Consider the following 16,948-nt stretch of genomic DNA (forward strand, 5'->3'; position numbering starts at 1 on the left):
CCTACAGGCCAGCCTTTGAGTACATTCAAGAGACTGATTCACTATCCCTCTGTTCTCAGTACCTAACACATGGTGTAGGCCAGTGAGAGGTAATAAATGAATAAAGAGATCAATCATTCATTCACTCATTCCATATGCAGTCATTGTACATATGGGTATGACAGACATTAACAAGATGAACAAGACAGTAAATTCTTCAACTTCATGGAATCTACAGTCTGAGAGATCAAGACAGTCATAAAGACAGACAACTATCGTAAAGAGTGGGCCATGGAAATGGGTCAGCAAGTAAACATGCTTACCACACACACCCGGTGAGTCCAGTTAGGTCTCTAAAGCCATGTGAAAGGCAGATACGGTGTGGTAGGCTGATATAGAAGACAGAGACAAGAGAATCATCCAGAAGCTCCCAGGCCAGCTAGCATGAAAAAAAAAAAATCAAATAGAAAGTGACAGACGACTCCCGAAAGTTGTCCTCTGACCTCTACACACACTCTAGGCATGTGTGCATACACGCTCTTTTTTTGTTTGTTTGTTTGTTTTTTGTTTTTCGAGACAGGGTTTCTCTGTGTAGCTTTGCGCCTTTCCTGGATCTCACTCTGTAGACCAGGCTGGCCTTGTACTCACAGAGATCCGCCTGCCTCTGCCTCCTGAGTGCTAGGATTAAAGGCTTGTACCACCACCGCCCGGGTCTTTTTAATTTTTATGTTTAGAAGGATGCAAGGTCAGCAAGCTGGCTTAGTGGATAAAGGCATTCGCTACCATGCTGCCAACCCTGATAGCAGCCTGAGTTCAGTCCCCAGAACCCACATCGTGGAAGGAGAGTTCCAGAAGTTGTTTTCTCATCTCTATATGTATGCTGTGACACATGCACACACACACACACACACACACACACACACACACACACACACACAAAACAAATAAATAAATAAATGTAAAAATAGCGATGCTCTCATGAAATACAGACAAGGCAGGCAGGCGGTATGAAGGAGAGAAGGTCCAGTTTCACCCAAGAAAGGAAACGCATCAAGAACAAGGTGATGCTGACTTGGCGTGTTAGCTTAGAAAGGCATCCTAGGAGCAGGTGATGGGTTGAACGTGTGTCCCAAAGTTCAAGGGCTGGGAACCAAACTCCAAGAGCAGCAGTGTTGGATGATGGTCGGGTCCCAAAAGGACCTCCCCTCAGATGCCAGGGACATTGTCACTATAGTAGAAATGAGTTCCCTTGAGGAGGACACATATTAATTTACTTTCTCTATAAATTAATCATAATTTATAAACCATAAGCAGGTGATAATCTGTTAGAAAAGCAGAAAGCCAACTAAACAGAAGGTGAGGCAAGAGTTTCATGGAGGAGATGGGGACAAAAAAGGCAGGAAGAGCCTTCATGCCTCAAGCAGGCTGACATATATGGAAAGGGGGGCCGGAGCAGGAAAACCTCAGATCACAGAACATTTCCAAGAGAGTTTGGGGGTGTCATTGAACTAGTGCTGTCCGTTAGGTGAGGTTTCCTTAATACCCAGCGGTGCTCAGTCATTGGTGGAACGTTTGAATCATGGGCATACACAAAACCAGAAAGGGCCGCGCTGGGGCCATTGCCGGTGAATGGTCCCCCGCTCCCCTCAGCCTGAGGCTCGGGTGGCACATACTCACTGCTGACCCGCTTGCCTTCGACTGAAGTATCCGTCAGCAGGTAGGCGAGAGACGGCTGCAGGAGACAAAAGGAAAAATATCCCGGGATGAGGGCCCTTCATCAGCAGGGACACCGACGCATAGAACCATGCGGCCAAATCACTTCACACGAAGGAAGGGAAAGCCGGGGCAGGCACGGAACTGGCTGGTCGGCAGGGGCATGATGACGGTGGGTACAGCATGCGAGCCATGGGAGACAGAGGTCGTGTTGACAACAAGGAGTGTCAGAGCAGATTCCGCTGTGGGAAGGGGCCCTGGCAAGAAGGCTCACAGCAGGGCAGGTGAGGTGACTAGGAGATCTCAGCAAATATTCAGGAGTAAGGTAAGGCTGTCACGGGAAAGGAAGGGAAGAGGGGGACTAATGGAAGGATGGAGTGTGGGAATGGATGAATGAATGAATGAATGAATGAATGAATGAATGAATGAATGCAAGGGGCAAAAAGAAAGCTAGCTTTACCTCCCTCTTAGAGAGCTCTGCAGATGAGTATCGCCACCTGCCCCCATCCAGGATGGTCTCGGGCAGATAGGAAAGCGAGTCTGTGCCCAGTCGGAGCCCAGATTCCCAGGAGATGCAGCCATCCTCTCGGGCGCGTTCCTATTTCGGGGCCAGATGGTGTTTGCCTCATTGACTTTCATTGCTGATGTCGTCTTGTACTCGGGGTTTTCACGGGTTGTTTTATTTCCCTTTTCTCCCTCCACCCCACCCCATTCATTCTCTTCTTGCCCCACTTTTGTGCTTTACCCTGTGTTCATCGCTCTGGCAGAGAGACAACTGGATCTCTCAGCAGGTGGAGTTTACAGGGAGCCAAGAAAACCTAGTTCCCACAGCTGAGCCCCTCCGCTCCGGGAAAACACTGCAGTGGGATCCCTGAGAACAAATAGTAAACACAGATTCAGTGGAAACCACCACTGAATGAGCAAGACGGCAAGGCCACCAAGCACAGCCATGGCTGGAAGGGGAACCTCTGGTCTAAAGGACTTCCTTCTTCCCAGCCTCCTTCCCGTCTTGCATGGAACCAAGTCTAAAGATCAAGTTCAAGGATGGTTGACATCCAGGTGCCGTCTGATGTGATTGTTTCCCTGTTTTAGCTGCCAGAACGGACAATAAACTTAGCCATCTGCTCATCACCATGCTCAGACCCCAAACACCAATCATAGTCAAAGATTCCTTCTTTCCTTCCTAACCAAACAACATTCTACTCAAATCCAGTTCTAGCTGCTTCCAGAAATAGTGGCCCAGCATTCTCTGGTGCTTCCTCCATAGCCTTGTCCAGTTTGTCTCGGTCTGAGTCTCCCGGACATTAGGTATTTCTGTTTTAGCTCCTTTAGACCCTTAGACCCTTGGGAATGAGAGTGGGGCCTTCTGTCTCCTTTTAGGACCTTTGGGGACGGCCTGTGCCCTGGTAAAGCTGAACGACACTTGTGTCTGTGGCCTGCTTTGACATCCTGTAAAGCCTGGGCCAGCACCTGTCCATCAACTACTCAATGTGGCTCCTGCTCCCCCACCTGCTCCATCAGCGTCTGTCTACAAGGAGCACGATCTGTACCATGTTCTGAGGCCATACGAAGAAATAAGGCAAGGCAACCCACGCCCATTCCTGACATCTTTCCTGCTCGTGTGCACACTGGCTCTTCCTTTTTGGTTGCTATTTCCCACTCCCCTTGCTTGTATTTAGGGTATTATGTAACTGTCTCGCATTTGGATCTAACTGACTCTAAGGATATTGATCGGCCCTTTTCTGACTGGCACATGGTTCCCTGGGCCCAGATTCTACACTTGTGTGGAGGTGGTGGTGATGGTGTCCTGTGTGGCAGCGGAACAGCAAGAACGGAAGCAGCATGGCAGATGCCAATGGGCAGCCTCTCTGGATCAATAATATTAATGACTTCAGAGTCTTCCAAAGAGCTCCTGCCAACACTTTTGGCTTTTTCCAATACTATTATCACGATTACAAGAGCACCCCATGGTCCTTTTACTTAAAGAAATGACAGAATGCCCCAAATGAGAGTACTCTTGATTCTTGTCTACGAGGATGACATCCCTAACGTTTGCTACAGAAGTGGATGGTGGGGTTGGGCTTGACCTTCATTTGGAGATCAGGGTACCAGAAGGGGAGATGGCATCATCTTTTGAGAGCTCATTTTTGTCACTGGTATCCACATGGCCACTTCTGCATTGCCCTGAGGATTTCCAGCCTTGACATTAGGCCATGGGTTAACAAGAAATAACCTGAGGAGTTTCCACCTGCTTTCATGGAGATGTGTTATATGCTTAGTTGGCAAGACAAGGTTTTGGGATAGACACTCTAGCTCCACTCTGCTGTGTTGTTAGCCAAGAATATATTCTTAAAGCCCCCTCACACACACCTCTCTGAATCTTCGCCATCTGTGGTAGATTGAATGTAATTAGCCCCATAAGCTCATAGGAAGTGGCAATATCAGGAGGTGTGGCCTTGTTGAAGTAGGTGTGGCTTTGTTGGAGGAGGTGTGTCACTGTGAAGGTGACTTTTGAGGTCTCCTATGCTCAAGCTATGCCCAGTGACACAGTTCACTTCCTGTTGCCAGCTGGTCATGTCTGTTTGCATGCCATAATGTCATACCATGATGATAATGTACTAAACCTCTGAAACTATAAGCCACCCTAATTAAATGTTTTCCCTTTATAAGAGCTGCCGTGGTCATGGATTGTCTTCACAGCAATGAAAACCCTAACTAAGACACCACCCATTGTATAGGGAGTGTGGTACTCAACAAGATCTCAACTGATGGTGAATGGCAGTCAAGAGTCTATGGTCATCACTCATTGTAGGGGAAGGGCTTTGGGAGCAAGAAAACACAGTTAGAGAAAGAAAAAAAAGGCCTAGAATCTGTGGAAGTCATTTATTCATTTACTCACTCAGCATTTGTATCTTGAGGGCCTACTCTATGTTAGAATAAGTGATGAATAGAAATGTAATTCAAGCTACATATGCAACTTTGAATTTTATATTTACCATAATTTTTAAAAAGTAAGGGGATAGAGAGATGGCTCAGTGGTTTAAAGCATTAGCTGCTCTCCCAAAGGATGCAGATTCGATTCCTAGCATCCATTCAGTAGCTCATAGCGCTCTATAATTCCATGCCCAGGGGATCCAATACACTCTTCTGGCTTCTGTGGGCATAAGTCATGCATGTGGTGCACAGACACATGTGCAGGTAAAACATTCGTACATATAAAAAATAAAAGGGTAAAAAAATTAAAATGAAAAGTAAATGGAAATAGGTGAAAATAATTATAAAAAGTAGCAGAGTTTTTTTAAATAACATTTTCATACATACTTAGTATATCCAAGAAATCATCACTTCAGCAGATAATCAATGCTTCCCTAGCATGCACAAAGCCCTGGATTCAGTCCCCAGCATAAAACCAGGTATAATGGTATATGCCTGTGATCCTTGCACTTGGGGGGTGGAGGCAGAAGAACCAGAATTTAAGGATATTTTTGGCTACATGAGTTCAAGTCCAGTCTAGGCTACATGAGAGTCTATCTGTCTGTCTGCCTGTCTGTCTGCCTGCCTGTCTATTTATCTATCATCTATCTATCTATCTATCTATCTATCTATCTATCTATCTATCTATCATCTATCCATCTATTTCTATATAATCAATATGTAGAGGACTAAAGAGACATGTTATGTTCTGGCTTTCACACAAAAACACTGAAGCCCAGGGTGCATTTTATATTTTTGGCACATTTCAACTCTAGTCAAACACCAAGTGTCCATCAGACACCTGTGAACACCAGTAATGGCCCTGGACAAGTGGGTTCCATATCACTTTCTAGTGGGAACAATCCAGACAGGAAAGCCTATTAAGAAAGTTACGATGTTATGATGAGGATAGAGTTATGCACAACCAAGATCTCAATGTGGAGATCAAGGAACAGCTCCCTGAGCTTGCGTCTCTGCTGGCGGGGCCTACAATGTCACAGCTGTTGCTGATGTACTCATTAGGGGCAAGGCGGTGCGCTGTGCACATTCCATACCTTCAACAATCCCAGCCTCTGGCACATCTACTAGGTGTTGCTCTTACCCTTATGTGGTGAGGAGACAGAGGCCTAGAAACTCTAAGTTGCTTCAAGACCATATGGCTGCTGAGAGTGAGCCAAGAAACCCAGTCTGGCTGATTCCTTACACTTGGGCATGTGTTTACTATTCCGCTTACTGTGTTCCTTTGGGGGAGTTGGTCCATCTGAATCTGCTAACAACATGTGGTTGGTTCTTAGCGGTTAGGGTGGTTGCAGGGGATAAGAGGCAACTGTCATGAATGGTGTGAATTGGGTACTCTACCTCACTAGGATGTCAACTGTCATGAGTGGTGTGAATTGGGTACTCTACCTCACTGGGATGTCAACTGTCATGAGTGGTATGAATTGGGTACTCTACCTCACTAGGATGTCAACTGTCATGAGTGGTGTGAATTGGGATCTCTACCTCACTAGGATGTCAAAGACAGGCACAGTCCTTTGTTTCTTCTTATTTAGATTACAGCCATCCATATACTGGTTAACAAGAGTCTGACTGGAGGTTGGGGCTCTTGTCCCTAGGACTAACGAAGTCCTTAAGGAGGTCTGCCTGGCGTCATGACCACCTCCCACTATCCCTGTGGGCACTAGGTCTCTCTCAACTAGAACCGATGGCTCCCACTGAAGTTGACTGGAGGGAACACTATAAGATGCCACCTTCTCATGGTAGGTTCCTCAAGGCCCAGCAGAACAAACTCAAAATGTCCACATTAGAGAAAAATGACATTTCGAACAAAAATAAGACTTACAGTATCTGTTAAAGTTCATATTCCTACATGGCTGCCAATAGCTGGGACTCAGTAATAGCTGTTTCCCTTAGAGGGGTATACATACTTCCGTTGGCCATGGCTCTCCCCACTCCCCACTGTATCCCAGGCAACTGAGACTATAGCTTTGATCTATCATCTGTCATTGCTGTCTGTCATAGAGACCCATCTCCCGGTAGGCACATCTCTACAAGATAGAGCCCACAGTCTGGCCATGTGGTCCTTAAGGCCAATAGGTATACTCTTTGCTTACCTGTGCCTTGTAACATGGTCTGGTCCTTCAGATCCTCCAATCAGCCATTCTGCTCTGCAGACCCACCCTGGTCAAAGGCACCACCCATACCCAGGCAGGTGCTGGAACTATCTTCAGACCCTTCCCGCCCTGAAGAGATTCTGAAACACTAATGTCTGTTTCAGTGTGTGCTGTGCTTCTGAGGAGGCCAACCTTAAGAGGCCCTGGGGTCCACTTTACCTTTGTCAGGGTTGAGGGAAGTGTCACACTGTCCTCCTAGGGAGACCACATAGTGAAACGGCTAAGAGCCCAGACTTGGAAGCCAGGTACCTTGGTTTGAATGGCTTCCGCCACTCACTATTTGTGTGAACTTGGAAAATGCACTTCCCCTCCCCTGCTTGTTTTCCTAGCTGAGAATGCTAGCAGAATAGGAGGCCCTCATATGGGTTCTGTGGCACAGCCAGTGTTGTGCAAGTTGGTATTATTATTATTACAAAAGCACAAGTCACACTTGCAGCATGAAAGCTACTGTGCTGCTTAATCTGACCAGCATATAATTGTAGTTGTTTGGGTTTTGTTGTTGCTGTTGTTGTTTGTTGTTTTGTTTTTTTGCTCTTTACTCTTTTGGCACTTTGGGGGGGGGAGCCTGCCACTCAGCTCTCAATAATCACACGTGGAGACTTTTTCTTACTTATAAATACCTGGCCCTAGCTTGGCTTGTTTCTAGACAGCTTTTCTTAACTTAAATGATCCCATCTACCTTTTGCCTCAGGGCTTCTATCTTTCTCTCTTCCATATACCTTTCTTTACTTCTTACTCCACGGCTTGCTGTGTAGCTGGGTGACTGCCCATGATGTCCTTCTGCCCTCCTTTTTTTTTTCTCTCCTTGATCGTCTCCTTTTTTCATTCTATCTATTCTCTCCACATAGCAGCCCCACCTATTTCTCTCTCCTTCCTTGCTATTGGCCGTTCAGCTCTTTATTAGGCCAATCAGATGTTTTAGACAGGCAAAGTAACACAGCTTCACAGAGTTTAACAAATGTAACATAAAAGAATGCAACACATCTTTGCATCATTAGACAAATATTCCACAACACAAACAAATATAACACATCTTTAACTATATTCCACAACACATAGTAGGCACAGAAAAGTTAATAGCTGTTTTTTTTCTCAATACTATCACCACAGAGTTCAAACTCTAGAAGACCCTTGCTTCTTTTCGAAAGTTTCTGAGTCAGCCAGACATGATGGCATAGCCTATTATCTTAACACTTAGGAGATAGAGGCAGGGGGATCAGGAGTTTGAGTCAACTCTAGCAAGTTGGAGGCCAACCTGGTCTACATAACACCAGGCCAGAAAAAGAAAATAGAAAGCTGTGACTTCCTAGCAGGGATTTAAGGGTATAGTGCCACATCTCATGATGATATGCTGCCAAGAAACAGGTCTTGTTTATGCTTCTTACTCTCTGCAAAGAGGTGATGTATCTCACAGAGAATAGCTGGCTCCCAGACCATCTCATAACCAAGATTCCACAGGTCCGTTCCACGGTGACCGGGAGCCAGGCACGAGGTTCGAGTACAGCCTCATGACGCAGCTGCAGTGTGAGATGAAGGTACTAAACAGAGGGTTTTCCCATCACCAACAAACGGCTGGAGGAAAGCGGGGATCTACTCTGCAGAACACTCGCGTGCCAACTCCAGAGAGTGGGATTGGCACAGAAGGGATGAGGTCGGGGGCCCAGAGGAGGCTGCTGTGGGTGACCTGGATGAACAGGTTGGGGCTGGGGTTCTTGAAAGCCTGGAAACAGAAGAAAGAGGGTGCAGAAGCCAGACACCTGCACTTTAGGTTTGCCTGCGCCATAGCAGGGCTTCTAAAACTTTCTCCACTTGTGACTTCTCACCAGTCAAGTAACTTTTACATGACCCCAAGTATATAGGTATATAAAATAGGTATACAAATGAAATATTTACTGATAATAAACCATAAAGAAACATTTAAAAATTACTTGATATGTATATACATAAAACTTAAAGATTAAAGAGAATTGGCATACTAATGAGATGAATGTCTTTGATTTTTTTTTTTTTTTACACAAATAATCAAGTCTCGCCTGAATATTTGATGCTGCAGGATATGGAGTGTCCTCAGTGTCTTTCAAAGTTGATCCATATTTTTATTTTACAGTGGTCAATGCTGAAAACACCACTTCACATAAATATATGGGACAAAATGGCAGACGTGTGTTTAGGGTTTTTCAGAAATTGTTGGATATTCTGTCCTAACTTAAAGTCAACATTTATTTTTATGATTTTCTTGTCTGAGTATGAAACCCAAGTCAGTGACTCAAACTGCAATTTTTAAAAGCAAATATTTAAACACAATACAATCAAAAGACATGCCAATTTGATACTTACAGACTAAGGAATGATGGAAAGAAAATATTAAAATTCTGCTTTCCATAATTAAGTCATTAAGTTTCTATAAGAGAAGAAAATTTTGCATGCACAGTAAAAACACAGACAAGAATCTTGATTCTAAGTAGAGATATCTGGGGTAGTGTTTGTTAGCACTGAATAGCATGAAGGCATGTGTGCAGTACAAAATACATGTGAGGTACAAAATATGCACGCTGCTTGTAAACTATGAAGGCTGCAGTGAGACCATGCCATGCGACACAGGCAAGTGCTTCCAGAAATACTTCAGATTCATTATGTGTTTGATTTTGAATTGGGATGCAGTGGCTGCACATTTAGACACTTTTCCCTGTAACTAAATTTTCCTCATTTGGTCACACAACCCCATACTGGAGTTGTGACCTGCAGTTTAAAAAGCTTGTCTATAGACCAGGAGAGTCGCTTTCATTCTTCTAGACCCCAGACTGCGCACGCAAGGAGACTGGATGGCGTGTATCCCGCAATCCCTGATAAGGAGGACCCCATGCGGCTATTCCTCCCCTGCTTCTTATCCTCAAATGGCTGTGGTCATTGCTCCTGTCTGCCCAGAGCTTTCAGAGGCACGCGATAATTCTCCAGAGGGAGAGCGCTACCTACAAAAAGACTCAAGTTGCTGTGTTTGAAGATGCTTAGACCCTCAGAACCAAAGAGGGCTAAGCATCTTCCAACACAGCGGCTTTTGGTTTCACAGAGACAGTGTCTGCACCGGGTACTCCTCCCTCACACACTGTCTTTCAGGAAGTCAACAATGTGTATACCTGATTATAAATTATAAAAATATACGTTTATAACACAGTGCTGGCATGGGGGAGAAAAGACAAAACAACCGAGAAATACAAAACCCAGCAAACTCAGGCAGAGGGCCTGACCTCTGAATTAAGAATTAGCGGATCGAGGCATCCCATCAGGCCTACATGCAACAATTTACTCTGTATCGCCGTAACTTCATCATCCAGGTAGGTGTAAGGGACATCAGTGAATTAGGCTACTGTCTAAGATGCTATCAAGACATCTTCCTTCAAGGGCTGGGGATGCAGTCAGGGGTAGGATGCTTACCTAATATATAATAAGGCCCTGGAATGATCCTCAGCAGAGGGGTGGGGGGGCATGAAGGTACATGCCTGTAATACTGGCATTTCAAGTGCTGAGACAAGGCTATGAGTTTGTTATCAGTCTGGACTATGTAGTAACGCTATGTCTTTAAAAATTGAGGCTAGCCGGGCGGTGGTGGCGCACGCCTTTAATCCCAGCACTCGGGAGGCAGAGCCAGGCGGATCTCTGTGAGTTCGAGGCCAGCCTGGGCTACCAAGTGAGTTCCAGGAAAGGCGCAAAGCTACACAGAGAAACCCTGTCTCGAAAAACCAAAAAAAAAAAAAAAAAAAAATTTGAGGCTAGGGAGGCCTTTTCCTCCAACCTAAGTCATAACCTCATTCTATACCATAAGTTAATAAGAGGTCTGAAATCAAGAGGTACTTCCAGAGATTTCCCCCAAACTTCACAGAGATTTCCCCAAACTTCACAGAGATTTCCCCCAAACTTCACAGATCCTGGGCTCTGGTGTCAGGAGTGTCTCTTCCTTTCCCAGAATCCTAGATGCCTCCCACTGATGGAGCCGGATAATAAATGAGTTCATTACCCTGGCTGCTGGGGCCGGTGACAGCCCATCTGCTGGCATGATTAATTAAAACTTTGACTGGCGATAGAGGTGCCATCTCAGGGCTGGAAAGCAATTAATCGGAGTGTCTTCCAGACCATCATTTCTGCTGGATCATAAAGAGATCCACGGCAGTGGGAGTGGGGTCCTCAGGGGTCAACCCCATTGCCCCACTGTTCTGTATATTCCCTACAAGTACTCCTTCCCAAAGCAGGTTCATCCGCACTTAAAGTGGAGGCAGAGTGGATGAACCAGACCTTTGAAGTCTCTAAGTGGAGCAGAGGAACACACATGTCGGGAAGGCTTGTTCCTCTGCTGTTCAAGGAGCTGGGATGTTGAGGTTCGAAACAGAGTTTCAACCTTGTAGGAGATCAGCCCCCACACTTATTTACCTCAGGGACTCTTGAGGAATGAGGAATAAGAGGCTTAGTTAGAAATAGAGAGGAGAGAAACAGAAAACACAGGATAGACTCGGGTGGGCCTGGATCCTTATCCACCCACCCAGGACTTTATTCCAAAGGTCTATTTATAACAATGCCAAGGGGTGGAGCAAAAGACCTCCCCTTGGTAGTTACAATCACCTGGTACCCAGGCTCATGGTCCAATCAACTTCTTACGCAGTCCTGCTGGGTACAGCCACTAGGAAACCTAATGACCTCCAACATAACCTCTTTTCTGGACCTTGGGCTCTGGCTCAGGGAACTACCACTTTATATATCTGTAAAGCAGACAAGTGAGATATATGTTCTTGGTTTTTGTGATGGGGTTAGGTCCTGATAAATCCATCATCAGTTGACAATGTCCTGGGCTGAAAATACATTTAGGAACTATTGAATAGTTTAGAAAACTGTCTCCCAAAGGTCTTGTTCATCAGCCTGTGGCTCTATCTAAAGATGCTAGAACTCAAAGCAGCGGGAGGAAACTAAGTCACTGGGAACGTGCTCTTGAAGGGATGGAACCCCAGCCCATTCCCCTTTTCGCTTCCTGGCTGCCATGGGGTGAGATGTTTCCTTTGCCACACAATCGCATGATGTAGTGCCTCATTACAGACCCCAGAGCAATGGACCAACCAAATGACCCTGCCAGACTTGTGAACCAAAATAAAATGCCTTCTCCTTTTACGCTGACTTCCTCGGGGATTTCATTACAGCAATGCAAAGATGACTGGCATTCCTGATGAACTGATCAGCTGTGCATGATCAGTTGTTTCCCTCTGCCATCTCATGCTGACTAGGAGATGCAGCTCGCTGCCACTGCCCAGAATGGAGAAGGAATATCATGTTGCTGTAGATCCCCAACCTGGGCAGAAAAATAAATAAATAAAATTCCAAGTACAATGGCTACTGAATAGGCATGCTTTCACAGCGTTGTAGAGCTGAAAAATTACAGGGTGAGCCATTCATTCTAAGTCAGGGATTCACTTACTAATGTGAAGAGATTCATTGCAGAAATCAGGTACTGACATACTGATGGAGGGCAGGAAGTCCCATGCTCTGTTATCGGCAAAGCTGGAGAATCAAGTAACCCAACGGTGTGCTTTCTAAGGGCCTGGGAAGAAGAATCCTGACATTCAAAGGTAAGAGAACATGTGAATTGCAGTTCCAATTCCCCATCCCTCCCTGACTTTTTTCTTCTGATGATGTAACCACCACATTCTTCTATCTAAGCTCTCAATGAGTTAGACGATGCCTATCCACACTGAAGAGAGAGAATCTTTATTTAATCCGCCAACTCAGATGCCAACCAATTCTAGAAACACAGCTGTTTGTTGCCAAAAGTGGATAGAAAACATTACAGTGATTCCCGAAAGTGGCTGTACATGGAACCAGCTGAGGATGTCTTAGATACTTTCTTGTTACCATAATAAAATACCCTAACAAAAGCATCTCAAGGAGAAAGGGATCATTTCAGCACACAGTTCAAGGCTCTAGTCATGGCAGGGAGATCAAAGCAACAGGAACTTGAAGCAACTGGTCACATCACATCCATAGTCAGGAAACAGAAATGAACGCATGCTCAGCTTGCTTTCTCCTTTTTATACAATCCAGGATCCGATGCCCACCCACAGTAAAGATGGCTCTTCCCATATCAATTAATATAAATCAAGATAATCCTCCATCTCCCAGAAGATTCTAGAGTCCATCAAGTTGACCATCAATACTATCACAGGATCCTTTTTGTTTGATTGGCTGGTTGACTGGTTGAATTTTTTGAGTTACTGTCTGATCCTGTAGCCCAGGATGGCCTTGAACTTGTTGTAATCCTCTTGCATCAGCCTCCTGAGTACCGGTAATTACAAGTGTGAGCCTCCACGCTGGCCAGCTGGGGAGTCCTTAAACATGACTTCTGCCAGCTCCTTTGCTGTGATTTAAACAGCTGGGCCCGGGATGTACGTCTTGAGAGGCCCCGGAGCTCTCTGGGTGGTTCAAATGTGCAGCAGAGCTGGGACAGTCTGAAGCCTCCACCCTACCCCCAGTGCCCTTGAAGAGCCAACCTCTGTGAAAAGTCCGGCACCAGGGAGATCCTGACAGGAGAGAGCTAGGAGGGGGCTCAGTAACTGTTCCTTGAGGTCGGAAGGATGAGAGGGCCTGCTCACTTTGCAGCCCCATGAAGACAGCACTTAAAATGGTTTCCTCTTCCCCAGGGCAGAGCCAATGGTGACAGAGGTGGGAACTTCACGCAGGAAGCAGCAGACAGCAGCTGGCGGCAGAGTATAAGGACTTTTCTAGAAAAGAGAGAAAGGTCGGGGAGAAACGTGGCTGAGGCAGAAATGGGACAGGCGAGACCGGGAGCAGTGACCAGGTGGGTGGCTTGTTCTCAGAGAAGAGGGGAGAAGCTGGAAGCACGTTAAGCCAGCCTGACGATATGTTGAAGGGTCTTCCTTGCACATGTCCTTGACTCTGGACCACATTCTCCCCAAGATTCTCAGGACCCAGGAAGAGGGTGAAGGAGATGGCGTCCCATACCCCTCGACTCCGAGGCTACCTGGCATCTCTACGCCTTGGTTTGGCCCCTCATCACTTCTCTTTGAGGCTACTATAGCAGCCTCTACATGGCTCGCCTGCGTCCTGCCCCAAGGACCTCCCTCATCCCACTGCATACTGTGACCTGCATAGCCTTGCTGAAGTGCCCACCTGATCCCTTTCTCTCTTCAGAATCAAGGGTCTCCAGAGATAATTGTTCTTTCCTGTCTTTATAGTGGGACTCATTCCCATTTCCCATCATGCACTTGTACCTCCAGGCCAACCACTTACCCTTCCGTGAGCCCGTTCTGACCTCTGCTGAGTCCTCTATTTGCACAGCCTGCCCCTCTCTCTTGATTAAATTCTGTACCATCAATGTTCATCTTAAGTGCTGCCAATTCCAGAAAGCATCCCCCGTAATGAAGACGAAAGCCAATTGCTTTTCAGTGCCTCTGCCGCTCTTCCCACGCCTCTTTCCTGGCTTTGTGAACTCATCACCCTACCGATCCACGGACTTGCCAAGCACAAGCCATGTGCATTCTTCAAGTCCACTCTTCTTGAGTGCCCAGGAGTGTAGATACAGCAGGTGTCCAGTGCACATTTATTAACTTGAATCTGTAGAGTGGGAGTGAGTACGCACACATACCTGCTTGTGGGCAGCGGGAAGATCAATAGAACCCTTCCTTCCCACCAACCTTTGCATGGGATAAGAATCTTGCAGCCTACATATACCCATAGGGAGAAACATAAGAGGATGGGGCCACATCCTGGGACCAGGAAAAGTGGGGACTAGTGGTCTCTTTCCTCATAACAAGAACTCATGAAGACAAGAACACAAAAGCACATGATGTAAACAAGAACCAACATTTACACAACACAACACACTGGTCCCATGATCACATTCTCAGTAAATGCAGACATGCTGATTACTTCCTTGGTTTAGCAGTTTGGCCTTTTCTGCCTAGTCAGGATGGACAATAGTCCCTCCTCTTACCAAGCAAGCTAAGACACATGTGTAAGCATGAGCCTTATCAGAACCTCAGATTTCAGCTTGTTAACAGATACAAATGCATATTCCCCAAACAAGTCCTCCTTCTCCTCTCTCTCTCTCTCTCTCTCTCTCTCTCTCTCTCTCTCTCTCTCTCTCTCTCTCTCTCTCTGTGTGTGTGTGTGTGTGTGTGTATGGATGGAGCAGCATTCCTTCCCCTCATACATAACACACAATCTTTTTTTTTTTTTTTTTTTTTTTTTACTGCATTTTGTCTTTGCAGTCAAGGTAAAGTTTTGGTGGTTGCATTGTATTCTCCTCAAAAGCTATGTTGAGGTCTTAACACCCAGGACCTTAGAGTGTGACTTTACTAAGAATTAGAGTATTTGCTGATGCAATTAGTTAAAATTGGGGTCACTGGAATAGATTGGGCTCTAAATACAATGTGAGTGACTTCCTAGGAAACAAATAGTGGGTCAGGAAGGGAATATGAAAAACATATGTCAGGCAGGCAAAGAGATTATAACTTGTGTGTGGGATAGATTGTAATTTGCATGTGGAAAGACAGTGTACACGTGTGCCACAGAGGTTTGAATTTCAGACATCACATATTCTCTCTCTCTCTCTCTCTCTCTCTCTCTCTTCTCTCTCTCTCTCACACACACACACACACACACACACACACACACACACACACACACACACACGTTCTCAGTCCTGAAACTCCGAATGCCCTCTCTGCTTCAACTATTAATTAGAATCATACTTCCCATCTTCCAGTGCCAGTGGGCGGAGAGCAGTTTATGAGTGGTGATTAAGCCTCGATCAGGACACTAATAAAAATGGCCCATAAAAGGCATCCAACCCTGACACCGTTGGAGAATCCAGGGCTAGGGGGGGGGGCGCTCTGGGGAGGAGATGTCTTTAAACAAAGAAGCCAGGGAAAGGATACACTGTGGTTGGCCTGCTGAGATTCAAGCACTAGAAACACGCATACGAGGTTCCTCCTATTGAGGAACCAAGCTATCTTTGTTCTTTTTCTCTTATTCTAGTGTTGTTACTAACTCACGTGAGGCTAGGCAGAGCCGGGCACTTCCGTCAAACAGGTGCTAGTGGAGTGAAAGAAGACACAGAACTTGAGGGACCAGTAACGGGAACTGTCCCTGGGTGCTCCCTCTGTATCGAACATTCTATGCCGTTCACCTTCATTTTTTTCCCTGCAACCCTGGATGTCAGGTTAACATGGATCGCGTCTGACAGCGGCAGAAACTGGGGTTGGCAATGGTTGAGTGATTTATCCAAGGTCAAACAGCTGGGATTTCACAGAGGATGGAAAACACCGTACCCTTATATCACGGTTCTGCAGTTGTAAGGTGTGGGAGCCTTGCTGGCAGAGCCCCAAGATGACATCGGATCTTGCAGAGACAGGGAGCGTGTGTGGCTATGATCTTGTCTCTGTCCTTATTCTTCTAAAGCCACCAGGACTCGGTGATAGTGTCCATTTTGATGGACACTTAAAAAGCAGGCATTTAGGGAAAAAGAAAAGTGGTGATATTATTAAGTGGCTTTGAAGACTTGAATTCCAGAACTGATGCTCACTGCTCCTCTAACCACCATGACCGCCAAGGGTAGGCTTTTCCTAAGCCACTGGTGGTAGCAGGAAGGGCCACGCTACCTCCTGAAAGCACTCCCTTCAACTGTGGCAGCAGGAGAAAGTGTGGAAGGGACCTAGTATGCCTTCCCAACCCCTTCTGGAGTCCCATGCCTCACAGCAGATGGTGGGAATTGCTCCAGCTCCTTCAGGTAGACTCTCTTGGCAGGAAGACTGGGGAGGGCCTGGAGTTGCTGCTGCAGCTGACTCCAGGGGAAGTGTTACTTCAATAAATAGGGTTTAGGCCTCAAATGAACAACCAGTTACCATGTGTGCAGCAAGTCTAGAAAGCTAGACAACTTCTGAGATCCACAGTGCATGATTTGAATGCATCACCCAAAGTCCGTGCTGGAAACCTAATCCTCACTGCATCGAGTTAAGAGGTGGACTGACCAGAGATGTGACCTCTCAGGAACTGGCTCTGATGAACAGAAGAGGCTGGCCCTTTCACTTGTCTCTCTCACTGGTAAAGGAGTT

The sequence above is a fragment of the Peromyscus leucopus genome, chromosome 13 (genome assembly GCF_004664715.2).
Source record: "Peromyscus leucopus breed LL Stock chromosome 13, UCI_PerLeu_2.1, whole genome shotgun sequence".
Lineage (NCBI taxonomy): Eukaryota > Metazoa > Chordata > Mammalia > Rodentia > Cricetidae > Peromyscus > Peromyscus leucopus.